We start from the raw sequence: 19,102 nt of genomic DNA, 5'->3' as shown, positions 1-19,102 counted from the left end.
GGCCGAACTACAAGTCCCAGAATAATCTCATAGACATCTATAGAATATAAATCACTACAAGTCCCAGCACAACCATACAGATGTGTATAGGACATGGAGTAATAGATGACATGTGGCCGAACTACAAGTCCCAGCATAATCTCATAGACATCTATAGAATATAAAGCCCTACAAGTCCCAGCACAACCTGTTTGAGCCGAAGGGACTATAACTCCCAGCACAACCTACAAACCAGTAAAAGAAGTGGCTATTGAGGAGGACTATAAGTCCCAGCATTCCATCACTACAGGCAAAGCGGGAGATTATTCTTACATGAACTACAAGATGTAGCAGAGACGAGTTTGTCATTTAGTTCTGCTACAATATCTTTTTAATACTAGTCAAGGTGAAAGGACACAATGTAGTCGGCTCCATGTGTTTAGGAATGCTGGGAGTAGTAGTCCTGTCCGGTCCTGTCACTCACCAGCTGTCACTGAGCGCAGGTCCTCCGCAGCATCCGAGCGCTCCCAGGATAATGGGACTCTCCTATACAGGAGCGAGGAAGAGGAGAGGAGGAGGAGTTGTCTGGATGTAGTGGGGTAGAGGAATGAGCGGAGCTGCCAGCTGAGGGTTGTCCTCCACATTATACAATGACATCAGCGCAGACAACACAACAACACCGAGACATGTGGGAACAGCCAAGGCTAAAGGGGGGCTCCGCGTACACACAACAAAGGTTCCCAAACTTTCCTCATCGTCTTCCAGCGAATAGAAACATTTCTGTCCACATCCTAAACCCTAACAAAGCAAATACTTTTCACAGCTGAGGGTTTGTTCCTAAAATAATCCTATGTTCCTGTAGTGCTGATACATTGTAACAAACTGTCCGCACAGAAGAGAAAATTGTGCTGCTGATGTGTTTAGCTCACAGAGGATTGTGCTCAATTGTAACAAACTCGCAGCTGTGACAGGTTTAAGCCTTGTGCCTTCAACAATGATGTTCCAAGGGAATGATACAATGTAACAGAATATCAGGACAGGAGAGAGGTCACAGAGGAGCGTGGTTACCAAGACTGTCATACGCTTTCCCCAAATCCTAAAGGTCACATGTGTCTAGTGACAAAGAAACAGAAGCAAAGGTGCAACATCAGCTAACGCCGCTCCGCACCTCTGCCCAACGCCGCTCCGCACCTCTGCCCAACGCCGCTCCGCACCTCTGCCCAACGCCGCTCCGCACCTCTGCCCAACGCCGCTCCGCAACTCTGACCAACGCCGCTCCGCAACTCTGACCAACGCAGCTCTGCAACTCTGACCAACGCAGCTCTGCAACTCTGACCAACGCCGCTCTCCACCTCTGCCCAACGCCGCTCTCCACCCCTGCCCAATGCCGCTCCGCACCTCTGCCCAACGCCGCTCCGCACCTCTGCCCAACGCCGCTCTCCACCACTGCCCAACGCCGCTCTCCACCACTGCCCAACGCCGCTCTCCACCACTGCCCAACACTGCTCTGCAACTCTGCCCAACACTGCTCTGCAACTCTGCCCAACACTGCTCTGCAACTCTACTCAACAACACTCTGCAATAATCGTCTTGACTCTACATCTGACTGTAAGAGTCATGGAGCCCTGCAGTTACTGTAGAGATCCCCTCCCGCCATAACTTCTTATGGGATCAGGTCTCCTCCGGTCACACAGAAGCAGCTGCTATACAAATCACAACGCTGAAAAATCGCCCAAAAATCCTGTGTGAGCAGGAGCCAAGTCGCAGAGACATCTGCACATGAGAGCGGCCAGAGGAGCGGAGAGGTTTCCGACAGCTGTATCTCTGCCGGCTCCAATCATCTGGACGTTCCGCGCCTCAGCGCTTCTTCCGGCTCTTAAAGGGAGAGATTTATTTTCAAACGGAGTCGGAATTTCATAGTCAAATACAGAAGTGATCACGATAAAAAGGTCTTAAAAGTAGTTTATCAATTTGAAAGATTTACTGACTCTACAGAAGGTGTTCTCTACAGATGAGGCAATCTCCACCACAGAACAAGAGGCTATCCCTCCCCGGAAGGATCAGATAGGGTGTTCTCTACAGATGAGGCAACCTCCACCACAGAACAAGAGGCTATCCCTCCCCGGAAGGATCAGATAGGGTGTTCTCTACAGATGAGGCAACCTCCACCACAGAACAAGAGGCTATCCCTCCCCGGAAGGATCAGATAGGGTGTTCTCTAAAGATGAGGTGACCTCTACCACAAAACAAGAGGAATCGACTGGGTGCCCTCTGCAGATGAGGCGACTTCTACCACAGAACAAGAGGCTATCCCTCCCTGAGAGGTTCAGACTGGGCGCCCTCTAAAGATGAGGCTACCCTCTACTCAGTAAGAGGTGGCTATCCTTCTCTGTGTGGAACGGCTCACTTTTAAAGATGAAGGAGAGGTTATTCTTCCTTAAACAAGTGGGAATGGCTATTCTTCCCTGAGTATCACAACAAGATTAGTTGTCCTCTAAAGAGGAGGAGGGGGGGGGGGGGAGGGGGGGTAATGGTCCTATCCTTCCCTGAGTATGAGGGAATACAACAGGGAGTGGCTATACAATCCTAAAAGAAGACAGTGGGGGTCATTTACCAAGGGCCCGATTTGCGTTTTCCCAACGTGTTACCCGGATATTTCCGATTTGCGCCGATTTTCCCTGAATTGCCCTGGGATTTTGGCGCAGGCGATCGGATTGTGGCGCATCGGCGCCGGCGTGCACGCGACAGAAATCAGGGGCGTGGCCAAACAAAAACCCGATGTATTCGGAAAAAACCGACGCATTTTTTTTAAAAAAAGTGTTGCGGGACACGTGCTTACCTTCACCAGGAATAGGCCGGTGAACTTGAGTGCATTCCGGCGGGCCTCGGGGAACTTCAGCGCAGCAGCGCCACCTGGTGGACGTCGGAGGAACTACCTTAATAAATCCCGGCCGGACCCGAATCCAGGGCAGAGAACGCGCCGCTGGATCACATATGGACCGGGTAAGTAAATCTGCCCCACAGACTCAAGGTCCTGCCTATCCTTTCAAATAAACACAAGGCAAAGGATATCAATTTTTTTCAAACAACATATATATTTTATTTTTTTTTTATTTTCAAGCAAAGAGCGAACATCTTTCCCAGAACAATAGAAGCTGGCTATCCGATCCGGGAGAAAGAGGCTATCCTTCCTGTAACATGGGACTATGGCCAGTAATTGGCTATTTATTTTGTAGTGAAGGGTGCGGCTATCTTTAAGAACATATAATGCTCGATAATGCACTGTTCCTTAATTCACTAACATCGTGCGCATGATATCCTGCATGTGTCGCTTCCCCGCTCAGGTGCCCGGAGTTCACCTCCTTCTTCCTGGTGCATGTAAGTGCATTGGATGCGACACAATTTTACAGTTACATCTTGCGCTCAGTCCGAATCTGTTGGATTGTCTGATGGCCCACCCCCCGATTTGGGCCGCATGAAAGCAGAGCAGCTGCGCCAAAATCCGTGCGACAGAATCCCCTGTTAAATACCGGTCCCAGCATTGCAAATCCCGAAAACATCGGGAAGTCCGAAGGAAATGCGATCCGCGGACCCTTAGTAAATAAGCCCCATTGTGTTCCTAAAAGGTAAAGGCTATCCTTCCCCGACACAAGAGGGCTTGGTTATCCTTCCCAAAGGGAGCGTCAACTTGTGCCTTTACTCCCCGGAGCAGATGTTACAATGGGCGCTGGGCCCCGCCTGGTATAATATGGGTGATTACTGGGCGACTGATAAATGATGCCAGACTGTACTGACAAGGATCTTAATGCCGAATTTACTCCATGATTATCGCCCTGAGGTCATGTGTGAGATAATTATACATATTAGATGCTGACACAACGCAACACATGTATCACAATATCAGTTTATGTAGTAAAAGCAGAAATAAATATGACGTTTGACACTAAAGTGTGGAAAATAACATGTGTCATATATTACTATTTAGGACCTGATTACCTCCATTACTCCACCAGCAGAATAGTAAGTGTAGCTCTGGGGTAAAATTTAGGATGTAATTTAGGATGAGTACAGGATAAGTAATGTCATGTATGTACACAGTGACTGCACCAGCAGCAGAATAGTGAGTGCAGCTCTGGGGTATAATACAGGATGTAACTCAGGATCAGTACAGGATAAGTAATGTCATGTATGTACACAGTGACTGCACCAGCAGCAGAATAGTGAGTACAGCTCTGGGGTATAATACAGGATGTAACTCAGGATCAGTACAGGATAAGTAATGTCATGTATGTACACAGGGACTGCACCAGCAGCAGAATAGTGAGTGCAGCTCTGGAGTATAATACAGGATGTAACTCAGGATCAGTACAGGATAAGTAATGTCATGTATGTACACAGTGACAGCACCAGCAGAATAGTGAGTGCAGCTCTGGGGTATAATACAGGATGTAACTCAGGATCAGTACAGGATAAGTAATGTCATGTATGTACACAGTGTTTGCACCAGCAGCAGAATAGTGAGTGCAGCTCTGGAGTATAATACAGGATGTAACTCAGGATCAGTACAGGATAAGTAATGTCATGTATGTACACAGTGACTGCACCAGCAGCAGAATAGTGAGTGCAGCTCTGGGGTATAATACAGGATGTAACTCAGGATCAGTACAGGATAAGTAATGTCATGTATGTACACAGTGACTGCACCAGCAGCAGAATAGTGAGTACAGCTCTGGGGTATAATACAGGATGTAACTCAGGATCAGTACAGGATAAGTAATGTCATGTATGTACACAGGGACTGCACCAGCAGCAGAATAGTGAGTGCAGCTCTGGAGTATAATACAGGATGTAACTCAGGATCAGTACAGGATAAGTAATGTCATGTATGTACACAGTGACTGCACCAGCAGCAGAATAGTGAGTGCAGCTCTGGGGTATAATACAGGATGTAACTCAGGATCAGTACAGGATAAGTAATGTCATGTATGTACACAGTAACTGCACCAGCAGCAGAATAGTGAGTGCAGCTCTGGGGTATAATACAGGATGTAACTCAGGATCAGTACAGGATAAGTAATGTCATGTATGTACACAGGGACTGCACCAGCAGCAGATTAGTGAGTGCAGCTCTGGGGTATAATACAGGATGTAACTCAGGATCAGTACAGGATAAGTAATGTCATGTATGTACACAGTGTTTGCACCAGCAGCAGAATAGTGAGTGCAGCTTTGGGGTATAATACAGGATGAGTGGGGTCTGGGAATGTGGGAGATCAGGACCATGTCGAGGAAACTCCTTGACAAGAGGGTTCTGTTTGCCCGTTTCCAGAAGCCTCTGGCCCTCAGGGATTGCCCAAGTCGGGATCTGGGGGTGGGTTTAGGTCTTTTGAATTCCATCAGGATCCCCTTGAAGTTTTGGGACGTGACTTGGCGCTGCTTCCATGGAAAGCTGTGTGTGAGGGACAATCTGAAGTGTAGGAGCTCTGAGGAAAGGGGTTGTCCCTGGGAGGAGTGCGGTGGTCTGCTGGAGAGCATGGACCACTTCCTGCTTCAGTGCCCCTATAACACAGGGTGTACAACCGGGTGGGCGCTTCCATCCATTGGCCCGGGTTGGCCGGTCTCTCCTATGCGGAGTGGGCCTATGGAGCATTCAGAGGCCTGGGTGGCCGGGACCGCTGCACGTTATTTCTAGTTAGTGTAGTGGTCAGGTACCACACGTGGAACGCACGGTGTTTAGTATCGACGCAGCGTAAAATCCTCCCAGTGGATGAGGTGGTTAGGAACATTGTGGGTGACCTGGTGAAGGTGCGCTCTCTGGAGTATGAGAGGCTGGGCACGGGGAGGGCCTCTCTCCTTTGGAGGGGGTTCTCCTTTAGTGTCCCTTAGTCTGTCATCTCCGCTCCTGGTGTTGGGCTGAAGCTGACACTGTAGATTTTTGTTTTGTACTATGAGCATGTAGCGATGTTGGGCTTGCAGGCGCCGAACCTGGGCTTTATGTGGTTGGTTTATATGACTGTATTCATCATGTTGTAAATAGTGTTTATATTGTATATATTGTATAGAGTGTAGTCTGGGATATAGTGTTAGGTTGGGAGGGGGGTGATGGTGGTGGGATTTTGGAACTGATATTGGACTGGATTGGACACTGGTCTGGACTTCTTAATGCAAACTTTGGACATTAGACCAGTGTCTGAGGGATGGAGTGGGCATGGGATTCAGTTTAGTGTAGGGTGCATTTTGGTAATTAAAGAAAAAAAAATGTTTTTGGGTGTAGGATGTGTTATTTGAGTGGGGTGGTCTGTTATTAGAGGGTGGAGGGTGTGTTTTGTTTCATTTATGTTAATGATATCTTATGTTGGCTAGGTGTGAATGAGGCTGGACCATAATGTTTGTGCATAATGTTTGTTTTATGTTTTGTGTTTTTGTTATGTTTTATATTATATATTTTAATAAAAGATCTACAGGATAAGTATTGCCACTTGTGGTTGGAGTGATATCAGGGATCCAGTTTGGAGGTTCCGGTGTCCTTGGTGGGTTGGTGGAGGTGCTCAGTGCATTCTTCCGTCTCTCGGTGCTCGTGTCTTTGCCTATATACTGTACAGGAGATCGGGTGTCTTGTACATCTCCGGAAATAAACAGTGGCGTCAGCATGTGAACCAAGCAGGAAATAGAGGTGTATTTTGGGAGTTTTAGAAGACAGTTAGAGAGGATACAGTAACATCAGTCTACTGGAGCGAGGATGAGAGGCTAAATAAAATGGGCCACATACCCACTAACCTCTCTGCTAAGGACAGTACAGCGTATGCACCAAACTATATGTGTAGCCTCTATGTGATACAGCGCAAGGATGCACCATCTACATCACAGAGTTTATAAGTGCTGAAACAACCTGTATTATACTCACTATTCTGCTGGTGCAGTCACTGGGTACATACATGACATTACTTATCCTGTACTGATCCTGAGTTACATCCTGTAATATACCCAGAGCTGCACTCACTATTCTGCTGCTGGTGCAATCACTGTGCACATACATGACATTACTTATCCTGTACTGATCCTGAGTTACATCCTGTATTATACCCCAGAGCTGCACTCACTATTCTGCTGCTGGTGCAGTCACTGTGTACATACATGACATTACTTATCCTGTACTGATCCTGAGTTACATCCTGTATTATACCCCAGCGCTGCACTCACTATTCTGCTGCTGGTGCAGTCACTGTGTACATACATGACATTACTTATCCTGTACTGATCCTGAGTTACATCCTGTATTATACCCCAGAGCTGCACTCACTATTCTGCTGCTTGTGGAGTCACTGTGTACATACATGACATTACTTATCCTGTACTGATCCTGAGTTACATCCTGTATTATACTCCAGAGCTGCAGTCACTATCCTGCTGCTGGTGCAGTCACTGTGTACATACATGACATTACTTATCCTGTACTGATCCTGAGTTACATCCTGTATTATACTCCAGAGCTGCACTTACTATTCTGCTGCTGGTGCAGTCACTGTGTACATACATGACATTACTTATCCTGTACTGATACTGAGTTACATCCTGTATTATACTCCAGAGCTGCAGTCACTATCCTGCTGCTGGTGCAGTCACTGTGTACATACATGACATTACTTATCCTGTACTGATCCTGAGTTACATCATGTGCTATACTCCAGAGCTGCACTCACTATTCTGCTGCTGGTGCAGTCACTGTGTACATACATGACATTACTTATCCTGTACTGATCCTGAGTTACATCCTGTATTATACCCCAGAGCTGCACTCACTATTCTGCTGCTGGTGCAGTCACTGTGTACATACATGACATTACTTATCCTGTACTGATCCTGAGTTACATCCTGTATTATACTCCAGAGCTGCAGTCACTATCCTGCTGCTGGTGCAGTCACTGTGTACATACATGACATTACTTATCCTGTACTGATCCTGAGTTACATCATGTGCTATACTCCAGAGCTGCACTCACTATTCTGCTGCTGGTGCAGTCACTGTGTACATACATGACATTACTTATCCTGTACTGATCCTGAGTTACATCCTGTATTATACCCCAGAGCTGCACTCACTATTCTGCTGCTGGTGCAGTCACTGTGTACATACATGACATTACTTATCCTGTACTGATCCTGAGTTACATCCTGTATTATACCCCAGAGCTGCACTCACTATTCTGCTGCTGGTGCAGTCACTGTGTACATACATGACATTACTTATCCTGTACTGATCCTGAGTTACATCCTGTATTATACTCCAGAGCTGCAGTCACTATCCTGCTGCTGGTGCAGTCACTGTGTACATACATGACATTACTTATCCTGTACTGATCCTGAGTTACATCATGTGCTATACTCCAGAGCTGCACTCACTATTCTGCTGCTGGTGCAGTCACTGTGTACATACATGACATTACTTATCCTGTACTGATCCTGAGTTACATCCTGTATTATACTCCAGAGCTGCGCTCACTATTCTGCTGCTGGTGCAGTCACTGTGTACATACATGACATTACTTATCCTGTACTGATCCTGAGTTACATCCTGTATTATACCCCAGAGCTGCACTCACTATTCTGCTGGTGCAGTCACTGTGTACATACATGACATTACTTATCCTGTACTGATCCTGAGTTACATCCTGTATTATACTCCAGAGCTGCACTCACTATTCTGCTGCTGGTGCAGTCACTGTGTACATACATGACATTACTTATCCTGTACTGATCCTGAGTTACATCCTGTATTATACCCCAGAGCTGCACTAACTATTCTGCTGCAGGTGCAGTCACTGTGTAAAGACATGACATTACTTATCCTGCAGTCATTGCAGTTTCGTACATTTTCCAGGTCGTGTTCTTATGTCTGTGCACAGTGAGGCTTTTGTCACCATTTTCCCACTGGGTCTTGTCCCCTTCATAGTGTCATGTGACCAGGATTACACAATGGCCGGAATGATTGTTATTGGGGATCTGGTTACTCTGCCCTGAATTCCTCCATACAATGCCGGGGCGGGTGACGTAGAGCCGCCTGGGAATGAGCTGAATTTATTATGGAAATGCTCTAAGGATAATGGAGGTTTTCTGCTGCGCCTCGCAGGTCCCTGACATTACAAAGCGGGAACCTCTAATAATTCTGTGTGTTTGGATGGGGGATTACACCAGGGATAAAGCAGCGGGGGAGGGGTCGCCCCATTCATGGATTCTGGGCGATGAATGATGAAATCCTTCGTACTGAAATAAACGTCCCCCATGTCCCCACCTCATGTACACGCTCCAGCGGGGCTCATTCACTCACTCTTTCTCAGCGCTGACGTCCTGCTGAGCAGGTGCCAAAGAAGCAGAGCTGCAGTATAAAGCCTGGGGGACGGAGGGACTCCACGTTATGGCCAGTGACAGATCACATGTCCTGCAGACGCTTGATAAAGGGGTTTTCCTAAGATGTAAAGTTGTTTGGTTGTGGGGTCAAACAGATAGGGCCCCACAAATAACAATAAGGGGGCCTTGTCCCCTTTAATAAATGGGGCAGTCGGTGGAGGATGTGTAATGGGCAGCACGGTGTGTAGGTGACACTGTTATGGGGGGTATGTGTAGGTGACACTGTTATGGGGGGATGTGTAGATGACACTGTTATGGGGGATGTGTAGGTGACACTGTTATGGGGGATGTGTAGGTGACACTGTTATGGGGGGAGGTGTAGGTGACACTGTTATGGGGGAGGTGTAGGTGACACTGTTATGGGGGATGTGTAGGTGACACTGTTATGGGGGATGTGTAGGTGACACTGTTATGGGGGGATGTGTAGATGACACTGTTATGGGGGGGATGTGTAGGTGACACTGTTATGGGGGATGTGTAGGTGACACTGTTATGGGGGGATGTGTAGATGACACTGTTATGGGGGGATGTGGAGGTGACACTGTTATGGGAGGATGTGTAGGTGACACTGTTATGGGGGGATGTGTAGGTGACACTGTTATGGGGGGATGTGTAGGTGACACTGTTATGGGGGGATGTGTAGGTGACACTGTTATGGGGGATGTGTAGGTGACACTGTTATGGGGGGATGTGTATATGACACTGTTATGGGGGATGTGTAGGTGACACTGTTATGCTGGATGTGTAGGTGACACTGTTATGGGGGGATGTGTAGGTGACACTGTTATGGGGGGATGTGGAGGTGACACTGTTATGGGAGGATGTGTAGGTGACACTGTTATGGGGGGATGTGTAGGTGACACTGTTATGGGGGGATGTGTAGGTGACACTGTTATGGGGGATGTGTAGGTGACACTGTTATGGGGGATGTGTAGATGACACTGTTATGGGGGGATGTGTCGGTGACACTGTTATGGGGGGATGTGTCGGTGACACTGTTATGGGGGGATGTGTAGGTGACACTGTTATGGGGGGATGTGTAGGTGACACTGTTATGGGGGGGATGTGTAGGTGACACTGTTATGGGGGGATGTGTAGGTGACACTGTTATGGGGGATGTGTAGGTGACACTGTTATGGGGGATGTGTAGGTGACACTGTTATGGGGGATGTGTAGGTGACACTGTTATGGGGGATGTGTAGGTGACACTGTTATGGGGGGATGTGTAGGTGACACTGTTATTGGGGGATGTGTAGGTGACACTGTTATGGGGGATGTGTAGGTGACACTTATGGGGGATGTGTAGGTGACACTGTTATGGGGGGATGTGTAGGTGACACTGTTATGGGGGATGTGTAGGTGACACTGTTATGGGGGATGTGTAGGTGACACTGTTATGGGGGATGTGTAGGTGACACTACAATGGGGGATATTTCTTGTTCCGTCAGTCGGATGATGGTGTCACAGAACACAATTGGAATGATGGAATAATAACAATGTGTCATTGCTGCAGCATCTGAAACCAGTCATCGGGCAGGAGCCAATCAGAGGGCTGCGTTCCATCAGTTCCATATAAAGTGCGCAGTCCACGCGCCTCCTGATTGGCTGGAGATGACAGGTTGAGACTCTGCAGCGCTTCTTAGGTCATATGGAAAGTTCCATCAGGATGGATTCCAGGGGGAAGGGGAAGGGGGTCGTAATTCTCACTAAACATAAAGAAACTACTGGGGGCCGCGGAGGGTCCGTAGACATCTGTTTAGACAAGCGGAGCAGCGCTGCCAGGAAGATGTGCAACACAAGGATCATTTATATCCACCTCCTCCAAGGTGTCAGGGAAAGCTGTGGCCTTATGATGTGACCCAGCTTTCCATCAGTCCTGAAGAGCAAATCTGCTCCCATATGGAGCGCACAGGGGGATGTAACACGGCTCTTCTCCAGAAGGAAAAATTCTCTCTAGCGCCTCCTGCAGCACAGCTGTTATACTGCTTCTATGCAGAGGGTGGTCCCTACTCACTGATGATAACGAGGGGCACCCAGAACTCCAGGACAGGGGCTGGGACACATCTGTATAGCTTTCTGGTGAAATTGGGAAAACCTACCATCTGAATGACCTAATTTCCCCACAGATAATCCTATAACCGGGTATCAGCCAGCAATCCCTCCTGAAAGGGAACCTGTCAGCAGGTGTGACCATGTAGACTGCCCCAGTATTAAGTATTTTCCCTGGAAAAATGTGTAATCATACATGTATGTTGTTAGTAGCAGCAGGACTGTGATATAGGGGTTTATATTCTAGGATTTTAGCTTCTGCAGATGCACTGAGGGTGTGTCCTCACACTGCTGTGCTCTGTCTCTCTCTGCAGCCAGGTTTATGTATTGTCCCTGGAGAAATGTATAATCAGACCTTTGTGTATGTTGTTAGTAGCAGCAGGACTGTTATATATATATGGATTTATATTCCAGGATTGTACTGGCAGTGCTGTACTCTTACACATGTTCTCTGCGTTGAACTGCTTCACGGTCTTTCTCTTCTGTTCTTACAATGAGCACAGCAGTGTCAGGACACGCCCCGAGTGCACTTGAAGTTACAATCCTGGAATATAAATCCATAAATCACAGTCCTGCTGCTACTGACAACATACACAAAGGTCTGATTACACCAGGGACAATACAAAGCACTGCCTGCACAGAGCACAGAGCACAGCAGTGTGAAATCTGATTACACATCTCTCCAGGGACAGTACATAACACTGGCTGGAGTCTCAAGGTGACACCTGCTGACAGGTTCCCTTTCAATGACCCAATAAGAAAATAGCCTGAAAAAATCTAGATATATATCGCACAGCCCCCCCTAAGCGGCCGTATCCCTTGTAGTCTACACTGCGGCTCTGCTGGAAGCTACAAATCTCAGGAACAGCTTCTAACTGGAAGAACATGTGGGCCGGGGATTGTTGGCTCTCGTCCTCCTGGACGCCGCACTGAGGCAACAGACGCGCTGTGTCTCCTGGTGGTAACTATTTAAAGTCACAGCGTCGGAGGGAAACGTTTATTACTGGACGCACATTCCCGAGCTGTTACGGATACCACAGGGGAGAGGGATATGGACACCGTCCTAATAATTGTCCTGTAATAGGATTAAATGAGCGGAGGAGCTCTGACGTTACACACAGCCCCAGAAAGAACAGCCGCGCTACATCCAGCACTTCCTGCAGATAACAGAGAGGAAGAGCTGGCATTACACTAAAATGGCTGATAACAGAGAGTAATAGATTGTATCCCCCTGCAGAGTTTCCTCTCCCCGGATGTAATGGCTGATAACAGAGAGTAATGGATTGTATCCCCTTGTATGGTCTCCTCTCCCCGGGATGAAATGGCTGATAGCAGAGAGTAATAGATTTCCTTCCAGCAGTGAAGGAGTTACATATGAGTGGTGGGGTAATCCTCGGGGATCTCCGCTGCTCCTGACCAGTCTCTGGCCTTTCCTCCAGTCTTATTCATTGTCTGCAGGCTGCTTCATTGCGTCTCATACACGAGAACCCGGCAGCAGCCGCCCATCGCTTATCACACAATCCCTGTAAGTAACGTTTACTATTGAGCCCCCGATAGTCCCCAATCACATGGTCAAGGTCCTTACAGAGGAAAGATTATCAGTCAACACCAAACTAAAAGGGAACCTACCAGCAGGAATCAGCAGCAGATCTAATTTACTGGTCCTGGAAACTAATGCAACTTTATCTCAGTGATATGTAAATTACCTGCAGAAGCTGCTGGGACACGGAGTATCCAGGCCGAGCGCTGGGAGCTAATGCCACTCCGCACCCAAGGAGCCTCTGCGGTGCTCCCGATTCCTGATGGCAGGTTTCCTTTAAATGGAGTCTATCACAGTTCCCACCTTCTTAGTTAAAGAGTTTGTCACAAGTTTTATTGTTATCCAATACCCACAGGACAGGAGACAACAATCTGATAATTGGGGTCCAACCACCCGGGATCATCTCGGAATCCTCTATCCTGTCTATTAAACTGAAACAATCCCTTTAAAATGTCCATAAATCTCAAAAATCTAGTCCAGAAATGAGGTTATACATCGCCCCCTTTGGTCACATTTAGTACTGCACGTTCCAGGGTGGGTATTTGGGGCACTCCACCAAAAGTACATTCCAAAAACAAACTGCTCCGACCAAAACAAGCAACAACACGGAGGATGCCAAAAGTTTCTCTGTGTCTCTCACTTAAAGGTGTCGGCTTCCTCCTCCTCTGCCGCCTGCGCTGCCTCCTGTCAGCCATAAATCAGAGGCTGCCACCTGCCTGGCACATGACAAACCCTCCCATCTGTGACTGGCAGGGAGGGGGCGCCGGTGGAGGGGGCGTCATGTTATGACCCCATCAGGGGGACAGATACTAGAGGGGAGATGGCTCCAGGACCTGGGATTTGGGGGGCACATTCACCCTATTCCTCTCTGTATGGTGGTAATATTGGGGAACCCCCATGATGCCCACTGCACCCACTGGCACAACTAATACAGCAAAGATACCAGGGCTGTGCAATCCTAAGGCACAGCAACCGCTTGTTTATATCCTCAAGATGTGACCCATCCCGACTCTTGGCTCGTCATGTGGACTCCGACGCTGAACATGGGGAATACAACCCATGACAACATCCCTCCCTAAAAAACACCTTGTGACAGCTAAAGGAACAACAAGACCATAGATCTCCAAAATATACAAGAGGGGGGGGGGGGTATGATCCCCAAAGAACAGACAGCTGAGGGGTTGGTACAATTGGATCCAGTCTAGATGACCTGATGTCGGCTGCAGCATCAGCAGATCTGATCTTTCTTATGTTCTGGTAGATCGTTACAATGTATCAGCCCAGGTTACTTATAGTAGGTCACAGGAAATTGTCAAAAACTGGATGCAACTGTAGCAAAACCTCAGTAGTGAGACCAAATAGAACGGTTCTAGTTATCACACCCAAAAACTTCTCATTCAGAAAGTTACATTGTTGCATGGAGAATACTTTGACATTTCCTTAGTGATACATTGTTCAACCCAAAATACAATGAAGTACAGGACCTTTCCCTGTAGTGATCTGCACCCCAGATTCTTGGGGTCCACCTTACACTGTAGTGACCTGGCACCCTGGATGCTGGGGGTCCACCTTACCCTGTAGTGACCCTCACCCTGGATGCTGAGGATCCATCTTACCCTGTAGTGACCCGCACCCTGGATGCTGGGGGACCAGCTTACCCTCTAATGATCTGCACCCTGGATGCTGGGGGTCCACCTTACCCTGTAGTGATCTGCACCCCGGAAGCTGGGTGTGCACCTTACCCTGTAGCGAACTGCACCCGAGATTCTGGGGGTCCATCTTACTCTGTAGTGATCCGCACCCTGGATGCTGGGGGTCCACCTTACCCTGTAGTGACCCGCACTCTGGATGCTGGGGGTCCACCATACCCTGTAGTGACCCGCACCCTGGATGCTGGGGGTCCATCTTACTCTGTAGTGATCTGCACCCTGGATGCAGGGGGTCCTCCTTACCCTGTAGTGACCCGCACTCTGGATGCTGGGGGTGCACCTTACCCTGTAGTGACCCGCACTCTGGATGCTGGAGGCCCACCTTACCCTGTAGTGATCTGCACCCTGGATGCTGAGGGTCCACCTTACCCTGTAGTGACCCTCATCCTGGATGCTGGGGGTCCACCTTACCCTGTAGTGACCCGCACCCTGGATGCTGGGGGTCCACCTTACCCTGTAGTGACCCGCACCCTGGATACCGGGGGTCCACCTTACCCTGTAGTGACCCGCACCCTGGATGCTGGGGGTCCACCTTACCCTGTAATGATCTGCACCCTGGATGCTGGGGGTGCACCTTACCCTGTAGTGACCCGCACTCTGGATGCTGAGGATCCATCTTACCCTGTAGTGACCCGCACCCTGGATGCTGGGTGACCAGCTTACCCTGTAATGATCTGCACCCTGGATGCCGGGGGTCCACCTTACCCTGTAGTGACCTGCACCCTGGATGCTGGGGGTCCACCTTACCCTGTAGTGACCCGCACCCTGGATGATGGGGGTCCACCTTACCCTGTAGTGATCTGCACCCCGGAAGCTGGGTGTGCACCTTACCCTGTAGTGAACTGCACCCGAGATTCTGGGGGTCCACCTTACCCTTTAGTGAACTGCACCCCAGATTCTGGGGGTCCATCTTACTCTGTAGTGATCTGCACCCTGGATGCTGGGGGTCCACCTTACCCTGTAGTGACCCGCACTCTGGTTGCTGGGGGTGCACCTTACCCTGTAGTGACCCGCACTCTGGATGCTGGAGGCCCACCTTACCCTGTAGTGATCTGCACCCTGGATGCTGGGGGTCCATCTTAGCCTGTAGTGACCCGCACTCTGGATGCTGGGGGTCCATCTTAGCCTGTAGTGACCCGCACTCTGGATGCTGGGGGTCCATCTTAGCCTGTAGTGACCCGCACTCTGGATGCTGGGGGTCCATCTTAGCCTGTAGTGACCCGCACTCTGGATGCTGGGTGTGCACCTTACCCTGTAGTGACCCGCACTCTGGATGCTGGAGGCCCACCTTACCCTGTAGTGATCTGCACCCTGGATGCTGGGGGTCCATCTAAGCCTGTAGTGACCCGCACTCTGGATGCTGGGTGTGCACCTTACCCTGTAGTGACCCGCACTCTGGATGCTGGAGGCCCACCTTACCCTGTAGTGATCTGCACCCTGGATGCTGGGGGTACATCTTAGCCTGTAGTGACCCGCACTCTGGATGCTGGGGGTCCATCTAAGCCTGTAGTGACCCGCACTCTGGATGCTGGAGGCCCACCTTACCCTGTAGTGATCTGCCCCCAGGATGCTGGGGGTCCACCTTACCCTGTAGACCCAACCTCTGGATGCTGGGGGTCCATCTAAGCCTGTAGTGACCCGCACTCTGGATGCTGGAGGCCCACCTTACACTGTAGTGATCTGCACCCAGGATGCTGGGGGTCCACCTTACCCTGTAGACCCAACCTCTGGATGCTGGGGGTCCACCTTACCCTGTAGTGACCCGCACTCTGGATGCTGAGGATCCATCTTACCCTGTAGTGACCCGCACCCTGGATGCTGGGGGACCAGCTTACCCTGTAATGATCTGCACCCTGGATGCTGGGGGTCCACCTTACCCTGTAGTGACCTGCACCCTGGATGCTGGGGGTCCACCTTACCCTGTAGTGACCCGCACCCTGGATGATGGGGGTCCACCTTACCCTGTAGTGATCTGCACCCCGGAAGCTGGGTGTGCACCTTACCCTGTAGTGAACTGCACCCGAGATTCTGGGGGTCCACCTTACCCTGTAGTGAACTGCACCCCAGATTCTGGGGGTCCATCTTACTCTGTAGTGATCTGCACCCTGGATGCTGGGAGTCCACCTTACCCTGTAGTGACCCGCACTCTGGTTGCTGGGGGTGCACCTTACCCTGTAGTGACCCGCACTCTGGATGCTGGAGGCCCACCTTACCCTGTAGTGATCTGCACCCTGGATGCTGGGGGTCCATCTTAGCCTGTAGTGACCCGCACTCTGGATGCTGGGGGTCCATCTAAGCCTGTAGTGACCCGCACTCTGGATGCTGGGGGTCCATCTTAGCCTGTAGTGACCCGCACTCTGGATGCTGGGGGTCCATCTTAGCCTGTAGTGACCCGCACTCTGGATGCTGGGGGTCCACCTTACCCTGTAGTGACCCGCACCCTGGATGCTGGGGGTCCACCTTACCCTGTAGTGACCCGCACCATGGATGCTGGGGGTCCTCCTTACCCTGTAGTGACCTGCACCCTGGATGCTGGGGGTGCACCTTATCCTGTAGTGACCCGCACTCTGGATGCTGGGGGTGCACCTTACCCTGTAGTGACCCGCACTCTGGATGCTGGGTGTGCACCTTACCCTGTAGTGACCCGCACCCTGGATGCAGGGGGTCCACCTTACCCTGTAGTGACCCGCACTCTGGATGCTGGGGGTCCACCTTACCCTGTAGTGACCCGCACTCTGGATGCTGGGGGTCCTCCTTACCCTGTAGTGACCTGCACCCTGGATGCTGGGGGTGCACCTTACCCTGTAGTGACCCGCACTCTGGATGCTGGGGGTGCACCTTACCCTGTAGTGACCCGCACTCTGGATGCTGGGGGTGCACCTTACCCTGTAGTGACCCGCACTCTGGATGCTGGGGGTCCACCTTACCCTGTAGTGACCCGCACTCTGGATGCTGGGGGTCCACCTTACCCTGTAGTGACCCGCACTCTGGATGTTGGGGGTGCACCTTACCCTGTAGTGACCCGCACTCTGGATGCTGGGGGTACACCTTACCCTGTAGTGACCCGCACCCTGGATGCTGGGGGTGCACCTTACCCTGTAGTGACCCTCACTCTGGTTGCTGGGGGTGCACCTTACCCTGTAGTGACCCGCACTCTGGATGCTGGGGGTCCACCTTACCCTGTAGTGACCCGCACCCTGGATGCTGGGGGTCCACCTTACCCTGTAGTGAGCCGCACTCTGGATGCTGGGGGTCCACCTTACCCTGTAGTGACCTGCACCCTGGATACTGGGGGTCCACCTTACCCTGTAGTGAGCCGCACTCTGGATGCTGGGGGTGCACCTTACCCTGTAGTGAACTGCACCCGAGATTCTGGGGGTCCACCTTACCCTGTAGTGAACTGCACCCCAGATTCTGGGGGTCCATCTTACTCTGTAGTGATCTGCACCCTGGATGCTGGGGGTCCACCTTACCCTGTAGTGACCCGCACTCTGGTTGCTGGAGGTGCACCTTACCCTGTAGTGACCCGCACTCTGGATGCTGGAGGCCCACCTTACCCTGTAGTGATCTGCACCCTGGATGCTGGGGGTCCATCTAAGCCTGTAGTGACCCGCACTCTGGATGCTGGGGGTCCATCTTAGCCTGTAGTGACCCGCACTCTGGATGCTGGGGGTCCATCTTAGCCTGTAGTGACCCGCACTCTGGATGCTGGGTGTGCACCTTACCCTGTAGTGACCCGCACTCTGGATGCTGGAGGCCCACCTTACCCTGTAGTGATCTGCACCCTGGATGCTGGGGGTCCATCTAAGCCTGTAGTGACCCGCACTCTGGATGCTGGGTGTGCAACTTACCCTGTAGTGACCCGCACTCTGGATGCTGGGGGTCCATCTAAGCCTGTAGTGACCCGCACTCTGGATGCTGGAGGCCCACCTTACCCTGTAGTGATCTGCACCCAGGATGCTGGGGGTCCACCTTACCCTGTAGACCCAACCTCTGGATGCTGGGGGTCCACCTTACCCTGTAGTGACCCGCACTCTGGATGCTGAGGATCCATCTTACCCTGTAGTGACCCGCACCCTGGATGCTGGGTGACCAGCTTACCCTGTAATGATCTGCACCCTGGATGCTGGGGGTCCACCTTACCCTGTAGTGACCTGCACCCTGGATGCTGGGGGTCCACCTTACCCTGTAGTGACCTGCACCCTGGATGCTGGGGGTGCACCTTACCCTGTAGTGACCCTCACTCTGGTTGCTGGGGGTGCACCTTACCCTGTAGTGACCCGCACTCTGGATGCTGGGGGTCCACCTTACCCTGTAGTGACCCGCACCCTGGATGCTGGGGGTCCACCTTACCCTGTAGTGAGCCGCACTCTGGATGCTGGGGGTCCACCTTACCCTGTAGTGACCCGCACTCTGGATG

At 50.6% G+C, this 19,102-nt stretch overlaps 1 protein-coding gene across 18 annotated transcripts in view; it reads right to left on the bottom strand.

Moving 5' to 3' along the window:
• The window catches only part of TNS1 (tensin 1), a 272,482-nt gene that overhangs the window by 42,192 nt on the left and 211,188 nt on the right, over nucleotides 1-19,102 (bottom strand). The window lies entirely within an intron of this gene.

The sequence above is a fragment of the Engystomops pustulosus genome, chromosome 8 (genome assembly GCF_040894005.1).
Source record: "Engystomops pustulosus chromosome 8, aEngPut4.maternal, whole genome shotgun sequence".
Taxonomy (NCBI): Eukaryota; Metazoa; Chordata; class Amphibia; order Anura; family Leptodactylidae; genus Engystomops; species Engystomops pustulosus.
This window is presented reverse-complemented; position numbering and strand designations above follow the sequence as displayed.